The 17,045-nt window shown below is 37.5% G+C and overlaps 1 protein-coding gene across 2 annotated transcripts in view; it reads right to left on the reverse strand.

Annotated features, from left to right (window-relative positions):
• The window catches only part of Edil3 (EGF like repeats and discoidin domains 3), a 476,202-nt gene that overhangs the window by 329,291 nt on the left and 129,866 nt on the right, over window positions 1–17,045 (reverse strand). The gene's annotated exons all lie outside the window — the stretch shown is intronic.

Here is a 17,045-nt window from a genome sequence, read left to right on the forward strand (position 1 = left end):
ACTAGGTCTACTGGCTCACTTCTGAAGTTCGAGGTATACTGGTTTCTCTAGTTAGTTCAATAAATCTCTTTACATGTTTTCTTTTGTAACATTTATTTGGTTTGTCTCTATAATGTGTTGTTATGTATTCCCTAATATGTAGAATCTGGGAATTGCGTGTGTACTCAAATTAGCATCAGGATATTAATAGAGTTGAAGGTACCACAGGACTAAATCATTAACTTTTCATAGCTCTTTTACAAATTCCTTTACATGGATGAATTCAGGCCAGTGTGCTTCTGGAACTGACAGAAGATTTAAAGATTCAGAGAGAAACTACAACCTTGAAGTACGGTGTACCAATTCCAAGACGTTCACTTTCGTGGCTTTATCCCTGGTATTGAGTGACAGATGGAATTTTTTACTTTTATAATGGATATACGATGCTAAAAAAGTGGCCACCAGTGTTGAATAGAGAATGGCAATTGGTGAAGTTGTCACCTGCAATAACTTGTAAGACAGAAAGCATATGTGATAACAATTTTGATAGGAGTAATGAGGTTCCCACATAGACTGTTAAAGTGTCAGTTGGCTCTTAATATCTGCACATGATAAGCTACTGTAGGAAAGAAGCATGTCTCGCACAGAACCCTTCATATGAAATTTAAAGAAATATACAGGGAAAAGGATTTGAATATAAAATGAAACTATTCCTCAATTTTAATGTCTCAAACTAATACCTGGTCCAATTTAAAGCTTTGTCAGAAAGATATGACCCATCATAAATACAAAGTCAGAGAACCCATTTGGAGCATAAATGGCACTCTCCGGAAATAGAAGAGCATCAAGAAATCCTGATGGGTATCTCTGAGTGGGCTGGCACACCCAAAGCAGCACTGCTGATTCAGTGAGCAAGGAATGATAGACAGTCTTGAGGTAAAACTCTGGGTGGAGGAGATGAATTATTATTCAAAGAGGACTTGAGTTAGATTCATTTGATCATTTTAAATGGGACTATATAAGTCAAGATGCCACCTGCAATGTGAAAAAGAAGGCAAAAGGAAGGGGAGGAGGAGGAGGAATAATCAAGAGGAGGATGGAGGCAATGAGGAGGAGGAGTAATCTGAAGAATCTTCAGCATCACCTAGACCACAGCTTTAACCTATTTCATTGCAAACCTAGGAAGAATGGGCTTGAAGGAAGATGCCCCTAGTGTGGACACAGGTTCCCAGGTGAAAACTGATGAACAACACTGTTTTCAAACCAGTTCCAAAGAGAACTTAGGGTGAACAGTCACCACACCAACCTTGTTCTGCCCATCATAGCTTCATTTGTTTTCAACACCATTCCAAACATGAGTGTGCCTTCCCCAGGCAGTGTAAGTTGTTGCACTAGTATTCATAAGGACAAGGCAAGCTGAAAAATACTTACATAGCTTTATTTGTATCAAAAAAAGCATTGTCTTGGGGAGAGTTTTAGCAAGAGTTGTATTCTAGAAGCTTACATTTATATTCCATTCAAAAAACAAGAAAATCTCATCTGACCTGCTTCTTTCTATGCAGCACGCACACACGGACCTTCTTTCTTAGAACATAGTATGCACTATAAGTACTGATATTAACGAACAGATGGAATTACAAGTATGTAAATTGCGAGATCTTTTTATTTGGAGCCCAACTTTTACCTAGCTGATCTTTGTTGTTGTTGTTTCTCCTATTGATTTCTTTTTCTTTTTGGCTCACACCTTGTCTTAGTCATGGTTACTACTCATGTTATAAAATGGAATGACTAATGTAACTTGCGGGCAAAAGGGTTTGTTTCACTTATGATTACAAATCATTGTTCATCATCAAGGAATGTCAAGGCAGAAACTCAAACTGGCAGGAACCTGGAGACTGGAGCTGACACAGAGGTCAAGTAGGAATGTTCCTCATTGACTTGCTCCTCCTGCCTTCTTACAGAACCAAGGATCACCAGCTCAGGCATGGTACCACCTAAATTAGAAAAATGCCCCACAAACATGAGCACACCTGGATCTTATGGTGTCATTTTCTCAATTTAGATTCCATTCTCTCTGGTGACTCATGTTTGTGTCTAGTTGACATAAAACTATCCAGTAATAAAGTAAAACATGAGAACATTTTCAGTGGCATACACAATTACATACATTTAAAGAATATAACATGATGTTATAACAGCTTAATAAGAATGATGATTACACACACATATTTAGCAAATCTTACATGTGTGCTATATTATCATTTTTGTTAAATCATACATTTTTATTTAAGTTTTGTGTGTTTGTACTGTTTCTGTTTTTTCGCATGTCCTGAATCTAGCCTATGAATTTGAAAATGTCAGACAAGTGCTCTACTGCTTAGATACATTCTTATACATAAGATCACAATATATTATATTGTTAACTTTTCTCTGCTTTGTATCCTCTCTGCAACATTAATATTTGCCCAGCAGCATTTAAAGGGATAGAAATGACAAAAAATACTATAACATACAATGATCCAAAATGGCAGTGTAACAAAATATATGTGGGTTTTGAAGTATAACAAGAAATGTATGTTGAATTTTAGAGTTCATAATAGTATGAGACGAAGTAGTCAGTTTTAAGTAAAAACATGATGCATTTGGTTAAAGGCAGTATTTTTTCTGAAAAGTCTGTGGAACATTTCAAATAAATATGTCTGATAATAAGGTGGGTATGGAATTGGAGGGTTTTCCTTTCACCAGGAATTAAATGTCAGTGAATCATTAAGGGCAGAGAAAGGACATGATAGGGCAGATGAGAGATCCTTCAGCTCATAAGTAAATATTCCAAGAGATAAAGAAATATGCTTTCGAAAAAAATACAAGAAGTGTTAGAATCCAGAAGTTAGGTCCTGGTTAGTATAAATGTCACAGTGTTCACAAGTGAAATTTAGTATGTCATTATCTGCCAGATATTCACAAAGGTCCTCTAGTATTAGGTGGGTAATCTGATCAGAACATAAAATTTTGGCCTTGCACAAACCATAGACAACAAAAATAAGCAAAAATAGAACCCATGGGGAGCTATTAGGGGGTCTTATTGTGAATCTGTTTTTGCTATACCCAATTGCATTCTCATTGTGCTTGTGTTGTTCAAGACAAAGATATGAAAAGAAACTCAAGAATTTAACAACATTAGCCTTTTAAGGTGAGCCTCTATGGTAGAGCACTTGACTAGCATTCAGGAGAGCATGTACTCAGCACCACAAACCAGAAAAAGAAAAGCATATACAAATGTTGACGAAGAAGTACTGACTAAATTCTGGCAGTTCTATGACCACTAAGTAATCATTTTGCCTACAATTACAAATTACAATTAGAGGTAAAGTCTCTGAAGGATGGGATGATGAAAACCAAAAGCAAACATAGAAAGGCTTCATCTTAAAATACATGTCTTACACCTGTGCAAGGTCTAGAGGAACTGAGGACAAAAAAGGCAGAGGCAGAAATAGCCAGAAACAGCCACAGTCTAATACAGGCTCAATGAGGTCTTCTATAAAACAGTAGGATGCTCCAGGGCAAAACCGACACTTTGAGAGAGTACCTCTGGGATAAGGACAACCAGGCACTGGTGCTTTCTTTATGAATAGTACTGGCTTAATGAGAATCAGAGAGATTCCAAGCGTTATCCCACAAATTCTGCAGAAAGGGTTGTAAACTGTGTGAACTATGTATATGTAAAGGCATGTTGTCCCATAAAATTTAATTGGGCTCAATAGCATTCATTTTCAAAGCTATCTGGCTTTACAGTTATGTTTACCAAACCCATACCTTACCCTGCTATTTTCTACATATAGTTGTTACTAAGATGATGGTGTAGGTTTGGATGACACTTTTAAGAGAAAATCAGTGTCCTGGATAAAATCATGTCCAATTGATGTATTTGTCAAAACTTCTGGTTCTCTGCAATTCAAATTAAATACATACCGGAAGGAGAAAAAATAGTTAAAACTTAATAAGCCCTTGGAGTTCAAATAAATGATTCTTTTTATTTAATCATTACCTTGGTTGATAGGACTTATAGCTATGATGACAGCGAGCACAAGAAGGCAGCTCAATAAAGAAAATAACAAAACAATACAGATCACATAGTGTTTCGTCTCCACCACCAGCAGGTCCTCCACTAGCGTTCTGTGTGCTGCAATCTGTGCAGTGGTACTATCTTGATGTTTCTTGAAGAGATAGCCTCACCTGCTTTAGACTAGGACAGATGTGTTTGGTTTTATCCTAACTATGTTTTATCATTCCATCTGCAATTGATGGCAGACTAGGGAAAATTAAGCTGATGCTGCTTTGCCTTTTGGCAATAGAATGAAGCAATTATTTTTCCCACAGGCAAGAAACCTTTGCAGGCTAAATTTAATTCACTATTCGCCCAAACTTTCCACCCACTCAAGAGTTCTGAAATACTGGAACAGTCAGCTTCAGCTTTAGCTTAATTTTTCGCACTGACCCTTTACATGTTGCCAGTTGCTTCATAATGAAAGTGATACACAATATTTCATTTTGTCTCATTATCTATTCACAAGCTATGATCTTTGAACCTTTGGGGTAACATTTGTAGGTCCCTTTACTGTCAGCTCCTACTATGGAAAACAGTGAAAAACAAGTAAGTGATTACAAACTAAGAAATGAAAAGTTTGTATATTTTAATGCCATTTTCTATGATATCAGTATACTGTTTGGAAATTCTTCCCGCCAGGCTGGTACCAGAGCCACATCAGTTGCAAATGAACACGCAGGATGCTATATTAATTATAAAACTATTGGCCATTTGCTATGGTTTGTTAATGGCTTGATCTGACTTAATTATTAACCCATAACTACTAATATATGTTTATATAAGGTCTTATCGTAACAAGGTAACAGCTTCATGCATCCTCTCTTCCCGGGATTACATGGTGATTCTTCACTCTTGACTACATTTCCCAAAATCCCCCTCGATTCCTAATCCCACATATTTTGCTTCCCTGATAGCCAATAGTGCCTTATTTATCAACCAATAGGACAACATATACACAGAAAGACTTACCCCTCAAGTATACATATATGATACTTCTAATTCATATAAAGAAAAAACATTCTATTATGACAGTTTTGTGGACATTGCTATATAAAATGAATAATTTATTTAATTAACTTTTAAGCTTTCAAATGCTTTATATGCTACACTTTTCTTGATACTGTTGTGTCTGTCTTCGGTTTGCATATCAGAGTATTACTGACTCATTCATCATATATTCATTTGCCAGAAAACACATTGAGATGCCAAAGTGCAGCTGAGATGAAACACATAATGTTCCTGCACTCTTAGAGCTTATATTATAGAGGAAATGAATAATGAAAGCCTTACAAATAAGCAAACAATGTGTTCTTCACTGTAAAACAAAGCCAGGAGAAAAATCTGCCTGAAATGGAATGCTGGAGACAGAATTTATTATTCAACACTGAGAGTCAAGTAAGGTCTTTATTTCAGCTAAACACTGAAGGATGAACAGAAGGAAGCAATGTTAAAAGGCAAGAAAGGCCATTCTTTTTAGAGAGAACAAGTAACTAGCCCTCCTCAAAGGCACAGGAGTGATGAAGGCAATTTATTCAAGAAAAAAATCAGTATATACACTACACAGTAAAGGAATGCCATTAATTATTTGTTATGCAAACAATTTTTATAGAAACCTGTATTATTTGAAAATCTATATTTAATTCTCCATGTGCAGTACAGTAAAATATACTTCCTTTGGTTTGTATATCTTAAGCATCTGAAAACATACTTCTTATTTGCATGTTGTTGTTTCCATTTATATTTATTGACATTGTTTCATTAATGTATTTAGATAGCATTGGTAATATATTTATGTGTTTGAAGAATAATATAAACAACTTAGTAATATATTTAGCTGAACATGGGATCCCTGTTTCTTTATCACTAGATGTTCTTGCAAACACAGCACTAAAACTGCAGTTTTATTTCTGACCTCTCTCCATCTCCACAAACATATCTATATAAATGTAAAAACAAAAATAAAAACCTAACATGTTACCCAAGGATTTTACTTTATGAACATAACTTACTACTTAATGACTTCATTGTTTCAGCATGGCAATTGTACTTTATGTTGCAGTTCATATTTAAATGTGGGAAAGCAAAACAAATTAAAGGAAACACTTGGATTCACATTCCACAACCAGGGCAATGTGTACCTGTACATTACTTTGCCATCTTCAATTTATTCATCTCCCATTGAACTTGGCAGCTATAATGCTACGTCATTAAAGAATTGAAAGAAAGCAAAATCTTTGCTTTCATTTGCACAAGACAGAATTTTGAAACTATTATAAATTGAGTACATGTAATAATTAGCCAAATATCTAGTATACAAATGAGCAATACTCAAGTTAAAATGCAACAAAGCTCATGAGAATTTGTATAGTCAAACTGGCAAAACTTACAAGTTAGCATTCTCATGATTCATTCTGTATGAAACCATGGAACAAATAGTCTGTATTTAAATTGTCACTGCAGTTTTAAAGCTGTTTCCCCTGGTAGAGCATTTGTATTATTATTATAATTAGTTTAATACATACAATTCTATTTTAAAACCTTGTCTCACATACTACAGATTATGATTGGTCATTGTATATTTCAAAAGTTTCTTTTAAAGCCATGAATTGCCACTCCAACAAGGAAGGATGAATATAATAAAGGCATTCTTAAATAATTCACATATAATCTTGCATATTATTGTAGAACTCGTGTGTGTGTGTGTGTGTGTGTTAGAATGTAGTTACACTATAGGAAGGTAGCATTGAACAATGACCCTACTAAATGCCAGAGATCAACAAATATTAAATCGCAGTACCACAAATAGGCTGTCTCTTTTAGAGATTTTTTATATAATGAAATTCCAAAGCATTACAAACTTTTGCCAATGCTATTGGCTACTTTTCAAAACCAGTATGTAAAATTATATATCTGAAGATATAAGATGATTGTACTATTAAACATGGAGACATCATGCAGGCACTGACCTGGAAGCTTCATGTCTATTACCTAGGTTTCATAGACCTTGAAAATGTTATTTGTGTGGCCATAGAAAAAATTTAATCATTTCTGTTATTTGGAAGTAAGCGCTTCAAGCTACAAAAACTACTGGCCATTAAGATATGCCCACAGGAACAACAGTAAAATGAATGTCATCAGAGTAACCAACCATTTTCTGATTGGATTTAAATGCCCTCTCTAAGAGGAAACACTTACCAGATACCATTGTTTGATCAAGATATTGTGGCTAAACAGGTCATAAACCCCAGGAGAAAACCTACTACTGCTTTTCTGCTAAATGGACATGGTATTAAACTGATTCATAATGGCTTAGAATATATATTACACATATAGATCAATGTATCTCTTGCACCTGCCATAGAAACGTCTATTTGTAAAAGATGTTGATTAACAGAAAACCCACAGTCTGTCAAGGTGCACAAAGTAAGTGACCACAGAATTCTCAGCCCACAATGAGACATTTATATAACCCTTCATCCTCACAAAGCCCAAGGTTCATTGCAGAAAAGGGGTGCAAATAGTTCAAGAGTCAGAGGTGGTGAATGACTATAAGTAAATACTGCCATTTGGGCACTGTAGCGCAGCTACACTATCAACTCATATCAGTTGTGGGAGTATGCACAAGACCTAAGCAAGCTCAATCCAAACAGAATTCCACCATGGAGAGGGAGGGGCCAGGAAACCCACCTCTAGCTGTGCAGCTATTGGCATTTGGAAGCTGCTGGTAAAGGAGGAATCTGTTTTCTTTGTGAATGTACTCCCTTGATGGGCTATGTTAGTGCAAGCCTTTAACCCAGCAATCAGAAGGCAGAGGAAGGCAGATCTCTGTGAGTTCAAGGCCTGCCTGGTCTACAAAGTGAGATCCAATATAACCAGAGCTAATAAGTGAAATCTTGTGTTGAAAAACCAAAAAAAAAAAAGCTAATGTACCCTCTAGTAAGCTGACCAAACTCCAGTGAAGAGCTACACATACACGAACAAATAAGAGGTACAAATTGGACTTTGTAGGCTAAAAATAAAAGAAAACACATATATTGGTATTTAGAAAATAAGAGGTAAATCTGGGAGGAGTTGGGGAGGAGTAAATTTAATCAAAACACATTGTGAAAATTCTCAAAGCAAACCTTTTAAAAATAGTGTGATACAATTCTGTACTTTGGTGTTTTAAAATAATTTTATAGGCCTCTCTAGATAGCTCAGCTGCTGTCATCAAGTCCCAAACCTGTGCTCTCTCTAGAAAGCACACATGGTGAAAGGAGAGCGCCCACCCCAAAATGTTCTCTGACCTCTTCATGCCCATCGTAATACATGCAAATGTGTACACATGCACATCAGTACAAACACACAAACATATACACACAAAACAGGGAAACGTGCAATTAAAAATGTCTCTATAATATTGCATACCATAGGTAATTTAAATAGAAAAATATTTTCAAAATAGAAAGAAATACTGTGGATATGTAGGAATAGTAGGATATGATATTTTTATTTTTTATTACTTTAATTTTAAATAGCTTGCTTCACATGTCAATCCCAGTTCTCTCTCCCTCCTCTCCTCCCGCATCCCCCACCATCACCCCAGCCTCCCACCCTATCCCCACTTCCTTCCACATAGTGGATATGATATGATATTTTACCTAGGAACATTGAACAACATTGTTATGGATGATATAATGTACTTCAGTGACATTATTGTACAAAATTAGTCACAGAAAACACTGCAAGTTTCTATTAGATATATGACTAAGAAACTCTTAGACACACATGCACTTAACAGACAGTGAAGCTAAGTTAAAACACCATTCTCAAATGTAATCCAGAAGCTTGTATCGCTTTCTGAGTACATCTTTTCCTCTTTAAATTGTTTTCAAATACTAACAGCATCAAGGACTGAAATTACCCAAACGTTTTTGTTGCTTGTTATCTACTTAAAATTGTATCTGATTTATGAACTTTCAATCAAAGCTTCCTATATTAATAAACAAAATTATGTTGTGGTATCCAACAAAGAGAATCCGTGATATATTTTGTGTTTTAAATAACACTAGAGAGTCCCTTAAAATAACAGAAGCTAGAATTTTTAGAACTGAATGGTACATTAAAGATGATCTAACCCAGTGGTTCTCAACCTTTGCTGTGTATTGGAATTACGGGGGAGTTTCTCAAATGCCTTATGCTCAGTCCAATTAAGGCAATGTTCCTAGCAATGGGATCCAACCTTCAACACTTTCAAAGCTCATACAAAGTGCTACAGTGTACTGAGGAAGACAAAGGAATGGCAGAAAGTAATAGAGAGAAAACTAAAAGGGAAAGAAGAAGAGAAACAAAAGATCAGAAAAACAAGCGTTAGGGAGGATAATGGCAAAAGATATTTAACTTCCAAGCTTTCTTTATTATTGTTCTTTGAGTTAGGAAATAAAATTTTTCCAGTAAGTTATAACTGTCAAATTTCAAATAAGGACATTTGCTATACAATGAATATAGAATAACTATAATTTAATATTAACAAATATTGGATTTGTATAAATGAAGAGGAGATTCTAACAGCAACCAGATAATCTTTATCTGACAATAAAGTATATTTAAAAGTATTTTGCTTCTATTTCTAACTATGAATGGATATTCATGCAGTTATTCAGTAGACAATTAATGTGACAGCGACTTGTGCCTCAAAAAGTTACGTATTTGGAGGACCAGTATAGAAAATCATTTGTTTTCACAGTCTAGAAGTAGATACAAAGTAAGAAAAGAGGTGGTTATATGTGCTACTTAGGGCAAAGAAAGCATGAAAAAGGACCCCAACTCAGATGTAGAAACTTGGAAATCTTCAGAGAATAAATGACCTCCAATTAGAAATCAGAGTGGCCAACAGAGTCACACAGCCTGGGTAGCCAATGATTCAGAAACACTGACCAGATATATAAATTTTGCTGGCTCTCAATGACCTACTTAAAGGCAGATTCAATGAATTGGTGACCACGGATGCCATCCTAATTATTAAAATGGGAATGTTGGCTGCAATGGCAAAGTCTTATAATTCTAGCCCTTAAGAGTCCAAAGAAGACCATTGCTCTCAATAAATAAATTAATAAGTAAATTAATTAATTAATAAACAATTTAATTTAGTCATAAATGAATAAGAAAAAAGGTTACATATCATAATTCCTTTCCTTTAGAATTATGGGCCTTTGTGTGGGTGATGAGGAGTTAGTTTTTGGTTGTTTGAGATAGGCCCACAACATCTGAAATCCTTAGTTTTAAGCCTTTTGGGCTCTGGGAGGACTGGCATTTGTGAGGAATCTCACAAATGCTTTGTTGCACTATGTATTTTACATGCTGTTGTGATTAAGGACATCAGGTGGGCCAGCCACAACATCCTATGTTGCCTTCAGAGGAGCCCCTTTATTCTTCTATATCTCTGTGTGCGTCTTTGAGAAAAGATCACTGCTAAAACTCAGATAATGTAATCCATATTATAAGTTCGAGCAAAGTTCATATCAGAAAAATGTCTTCAACAAAAGCTATTCAAATCAATGGAACTCAGACAGAGTTGGGCTTTAAACTGATTGTGCGTATCAGAAACCTGGTAGTATATTGGTGCTGACAAGAAACGCCTAGTAGCAGAGACAAGGTTACAGACAACAATAGCAAAGGAAAATTCAGAGGAGTAAGAAGTGAGGATAAAAGAAAACCAAAATGCTTTCAGTGAACAGGCAGAAATACTGTTTCACTTGAGGAATGAGACTATGTAAAGAGAAGTTTGGGCTAGATGTCCATATGCTTGTAGATGCTGTGACATAAATTGAAAGAATTCCCATCTGGTGTTTTCATGAGGTGGGCTGCTAAAAATGTTATGGATTTGAAGCTTGAGAGAAGGAAAAATTAATATTTACCTGAAGCTATTGCAGAAGAGTTTCCAGGAAAAACTAAGCAAGGGGAAGGAAACATTTCCCTGAATTGGCAGACAAGAACTGGCTGCAGCACAGATCTGCCACGTGTGTAGTGGAGGTGAGCAGCTGGAGCATGCATGCATCACAGTGAGGGCCAGGCTTGTGCATGCCCCAGACAGGTGAGGCAAGGCTCATGGAACTCAGGGTGATCATCAGACTGAAGCAGATTTATTGAAAAAAAAAGACATAATGTTAAATGGTATAGTTTTAAATTATATATCCAATCATTACATAAACATCACAACCTACTGGATTTTTCTCTCAGAAAATGTTTCAGTCCTTCCAGAGACCAGAGAGGACAACTCAGAAGTTAGACTGGTAGACTTTGGCTGCTCCATATAAATAATGCAACACATCTGGAAGGTAGGGTTCAGCCCATCGCTCCCTCCATGCACACAAACCCATACTGATTTTCTGAAAATAGGAACTCTGAAACAGATACATTCTAGCATCATGTCCAATACTTGCCTCACGATTCCTCCTTATTCAAACATTAGATAATGAATTCTGCCTTTCCTCTCTGAATCTGCCTAGCCAAAATATAAAAATAATCCCTAAGGAAAAACAGTTCTAACCCCTGCAAGTTAAGCTTATCATTTATCAAGCACAATAAATCCAAAAAAGGAATGGGACATTTTGTTCAACACTCTATGACTTGCTTTATTAATTTTTAGGCAGAAAGAATATGTGACAGGAAAATTACCAAAGCAGAAATTACACAGTCTTATCTTGTTTTATTTAGAATCTTGCTTCAAAATTCATAATTATAAGGCAGCATTAGGGTGAATTAATATCAATTACAGCAGATCAAAGCTGAAGGGGTACCTTGTACTGTTTCAAGTGTGTCTCCAGCCACTTATTGCTAAGATGTTTAAAATGTCAGTCTTTCGTTGTGTAACACTGTAAACTGCAACCTCAAACCTGAGAGTAAGCACTCATCTACCTGCCAATCAGAATGGCAAACACAATACAAAAATAAAAACTGGTCCTCTTCCAATAGTATACTGGCCAAGAGGCATCTAGTTATTTTGTACACTGAAAATCATAATGAAAAGTCATATACATAACTTGGTTAAATTTTGTAAATAAGGAATGAGTTCATATTCATCTTTACCACAGTATATTTATAAGAAGACAATTTATAAAATAGATGAATTATACTCTAATCTGATGTGGGCTAAAATCTCAGACTCCAGTCTCTCAAGCCATGGTCAACTCTCTGTGTTCTGCCTACTGCTAAGTAAGGGGACAAACGATCTCGATAAAGCTTCTAGCAAACATGGGCTCTATTAGTCTAAATGAATAGTTTACTGTTTAATATACAGGAGTCCCTAAGCGGGAGAGACACCTGAGCAATTAATTCAGCAGAGGGCAGAATCTGTTGAGTTCTGTCACCTCCTTGGCAGCAATGGGCATCCAGGTATTGTTGCTAATATCTGAATTTGCAGCTTTATAGGGAACATCCTTATTGCAAGGAAGGAAGCAGAGGTCTTTCTTCAGGAGTGCCTGATGTCTTAATGGAAGTCCATTTAGAATATTAGTGCTTTTACCCTAAGTATATCTAAGAGAAGCTGAGGAAGCAGGAGTTTGAGCTCTTCTGGCCTTCCAAATGGCAACGTGATTTGCTGAAAGGAAGCCATTAGGCACAGAAATGGACAGCACCAAAGCCTGAATGCATCTAAAAGCTCAAGCCCTCCCTCATTTCTGTAGCCCCATGCCAGTGTTTGCAGGTTGCAAATCTCAGCACCTACATACCTCACTTCTGTGATATTGAAAAGTTTTCACCCTGTCCTGACAAGAGGGCAAGTCTTGTGCAAGTGGCAGCCAAGACTCCTAACTTTGTAATTGTTTTTCTCTGCAGTTGGTGATGCTCTGTCCTCATTTGTCTTATTAGTTTATCAGTGCTGGAATCACTATGAAGCAATTTTGTTAGCAACTCTCTCAAAAAGGAGTTGTGAATTCAGACTAAATTCATCTGAGGTACAGGACTTAAAATTTCCAAACTCTGAGGAGAGGAAGTCTTCTGTCCCATGTTCTGTTTGATTTGTTCAACAAGAGTGCCTTGGCATATTACCAGTGCTGAGGGGAAAGTGTCTTAGGACTTCTTATGATGAAGGACTTCTGCTTACCTACCCCTTCCTCCCTGTTGTCACCCCAGTGATTCAAAGGTCTCCTTGGCTTAAGCTCAGAAAACCCTTTTCCAAGAATGTTTTGCCTTTTTCTTCAATCTACTTCATGAATTTTAATTTTTATCTAAATATTTTATTTAATATGTTTATGTGCATGTTTTTGAATACAAGGTACCCCATTATATCCTATACAAGTTTCCCTGTATCACCCCATTTCTTTTATACAATTATAATTTTATTTTTTCTAGTATGTTCAATTATAGATTTCATAAAAATTGTTTCTTTAATTATTGTGTTTTTATTTATCATTTTTTTATTTTAATTTTAAATAGCTTGTTTTACATGTCAATCCCAGTTCCCTCTCCCCCCTCCTCCCACACTCCCCTTCCCCACCTCCCTCCCACCCTATTGCCAAATCCTTCCACATAGGGGATATCTAGTGTCTGTCATTTTACTCTTGGTAGGGTCAAGGCACTCCCCTAAGAGTCCAGGCTGAGAGAGCATCTCTCTTTGTGCTATAGGCACCTGAAGACAGTTTGTATACCAGGGATAGACACTGATCCACAGCTCAGGGCCCCATAGGTTGCCCAGGCCTTCTCACTGACACTCACATTTGGGGGGGTCCAGATCAGTCCCATGCTGGCCTCCCCACTGTCGGTCTGGGGTCCAAGAGCACTCCCCTGTTCAGATCAGCTGTCTCTGCTGGTTTTGCCAGCCCATTCTTTGCCAATTTGCTCATCACTCCTCTCTCTCTGTCACTGGGTTCCTTGGGTTCAGTTCAGTGCTTAGTTGTGTGTTTGCCTCTGCTTCCATCAGTCACAGGATGAAGGCTCCCGGATGGTTATAGACATCAAGTTCATTATCAGGAATGGGCATTCGAGGTGGTCCCTCCACTATTGCTTAGCTTGCCAATTGATGTTATACCTTTAGATCACACGAGGTCACTCTGGTGCCTGATCTGTCTTCAATCCTATGATTCCCTCTTCCCCCTATTCTACCCCCACCCCCTCAACTTCCTGTTCCCCCATGACCAACTCACTTCCTCTTTACCCCCTCTATTCTTCCCAGGTCCCACTCTCCCCCACCCCCTCGCCGTGTTCCCCATCCATTCAGAGGATCTTGTCTCCATCCTCTTCTCTTGGGTACTATGCATATATGCATATCTTTTAGGTTCTTTCCTGTTTCCCAGACTCTCTATCTGTGGAAGTGCAGACTGGCACTATCCTGATCCATATCTAGAATCCATATATGAGTGAGTACATACCATGTTTGTCTTTTTGCGACTGGGTTACCTCACTCAGGATGGTTTCTTCCAGTTGCTATCCATTTCCCTGCGAATTTCAAGATTCCATTGTTTTTTTTTCTGCTGAGTAATACTCCATTGTGTAAATGTACCACATTTTCTCTATCCACTCTTCAGTTGAGGGGCATCTAGGTTGCTTCCAGGTTCTGGCTATTACAAACAATGCTGCTATGAACATAGTGGAGCAGATGCCCTTGTTGTATGAACCTGCCTCATTTGGATAAATGCTTAAGAGTGGAATTGCTGGGTCTAGTGGTAGATTAATTCCCATTTTCCTGAGGAATCTCCATACTGATTTCCAAAGAGGCTGTATGAGTCGGCATTCCCACCAGCAGTGGAGGAGTGTTCCTCTCTCTCCACATCCTCTCCAGCATAAATTGTCTTCGGTGTTTTTGATTCTAGCCATTCTGACAGGAGTAAGATGGTATCTCAGAGTTGTTTTGATTTGCATTTCCCTGATGACTAAGGATGTTGAGCACTTTCTTAAGTGTCTCTTGGCCATTTTAGCCTCCTCTACTGAGAATTCTCTATTTAGCTCTGTACCCCACCTTTCAAGTAGATCCTTTGGTGTTTTGGAGACTTGTTTCTTGAGTTCTTTGTAAATTTTGGAGATTAGCCCTCTGTCAGATGTAGGGTTAGTGAATATCTTTTCCCATTCTGTGGCCTGCCTTTTTGTCTTTTTGACTGTGTCCTTTGCCTTACAGAAGCTTTTTAGTTTCAGAAGGTCCCATTTGTTAATTGTTGATCTCAGTGCCTGTGCCACTGGTGTTATGTTTAGGAAGTGGTCTCCTGTACCAACTCGTTGAAGAGTATCTCCCACTTTCTCTTCTAAAAGTTTCAGTGTGGCTGGATGTATGTTGAGATCTTTGATCCATTTGGACTTAAGTTTTGTACAAGGCGATAAACATGGATCTATCAGCAGTCTTCTGCATACCAGTACCCAGTTATGCCAGCACCATTTGTTGAAGATGCTTTCTTTTTTCCACTGTACAGTTTTAGCTTCTTTGTCAAAAATCAGGTGTTCATAGGTGTGTGGGTTAAAATTAGGGCTTTCGATTCGGTTCCATTGGTCTACCTGCCTATTTTTGTGCCAATACCAAGCTGTTTTCAGGACTATAGCTCTATAATAGAGCTTGAAGTCAGGTATGGTGATGCCTCCTGAAGTTCCTTTATTATATATGGATGTTTTGGCTATCCTGGGCCTTTTGTTTTTCCATATAAAGTTGATTAATGTTCTTTCCAGGTCCTTGAAGAATTGTGATGGGATTTTGATAGGGATTGCATTGAATCTATAGACTGCTTTTGGCAAGATTGCCATTTTTATTATGTTGATCCTACCAATCCAAGAGCATGGGAGATCTTTCCATTTTCTGGTATCTTCTTTGATTTCTTTCTTCAAAGACACAAAGTCCTTGATATACAGGTCTTTCACTTCCTTGGTTAACATTATCCCCAGATATTTGATGCTGTTTTTGGCTATTGTAAAAGGTGATGTTTCTCTGATTTCTTTCTCAGTCACTTCATCATCTGTATATAATAGGGCCACTGATTTTTTTGAGTTTACCTTGTATCCTGCCACATTGCTGAAGGTGTTTATCAGCTCTAGGAGTAACCTTGCGGAGTTTTTTGGATCACTTATGTAAACTATCATATCATCTGCAAATAATGAAAGTTTGACTTCTTCTTTTCCTATTTGTATCCCCTTTATCTCCTTTTGTTGTCTTATTGCTGTAGCTAGAACTTCAAGTACAATATTGAAGAGATATGGAAAGAGTGGACAGCCTTGTCTTGTTCCTGATTTTAGAGGAATTGCTTTGAGTTTTTCTCCATTTAGTTTGATGTTAGCTGTTGGTTTACTGTATATTGCTTTTATTATATTCAGGTACTTTCCTGTTATCCCTGATCTCTCTAGGACCTTTATCAGGCAAATAGATGACACTAGAAGAAAACATCCTGAGTGAGGTAACCAAGTCGCAAAAAGACACAAATGGTATTTACTCAATTATATATGGATTTTAGGCATGAAGCAGGGGAGTGCCTGCATACAATCTCACCTCCAGACAATCTGGAAAACACAGAGGACCCTAAGAGAGATATACATGGTGCCCCAGAGAAGGGGAACAACGGGACAAGATCTCCTGAGTTGACTGGGAGCATGGAGAGAGAAGAGAGGGAACTGGAGAAAAGTGAAGGAGAGAAGGGAAGGGGAGGGGAGGACATTGGGGAGCAGGGAGACTGAGTCAGGCCAAGAATAGAGGAGAGCAGGATGACAGATACCATAATAGAGGGAGTCATTACAGGTTTGAGTAGAGATCTGGCACTAGTGAGAATTCCAGAGATCTACAAGGATGATGCCAGCTGGCAGTCTAAGAAATATTGGAGAGGCTACCTTAAATATCCTTCCCAGATAATGAGCTTGACGACTACCTTGCATGCCTTCCTAGAGTCTTCATGTAGTGGCTGATGGAAGCAGAGGCAGACACTCACAACTAAACACTTAAATGAACTCTTGGAAACCAGTTGCAGAGAGGGAGGAGTGATGAGCAAAGGGGTCAATATCTGGCTGGTGAAACCCA

The sequence above is a fragment of the Mesocricetus auratus genome, unplaced genomic scaffold (genome assembly GCF_017639785.1).
Source record: "Mesocricetus auratus isolate SY011 unplaced genomic scaffold, BCM_Maur_2.0 Super-Scaffold_100020, whole genome shotgun sequence".
Classification (NCBI taxonomy): Eukaryota; Metazoa; Chordata; class Mammalia; order Rodentia; family Cricetidae; genus Mesocricetus; species Mesocricetus auratus.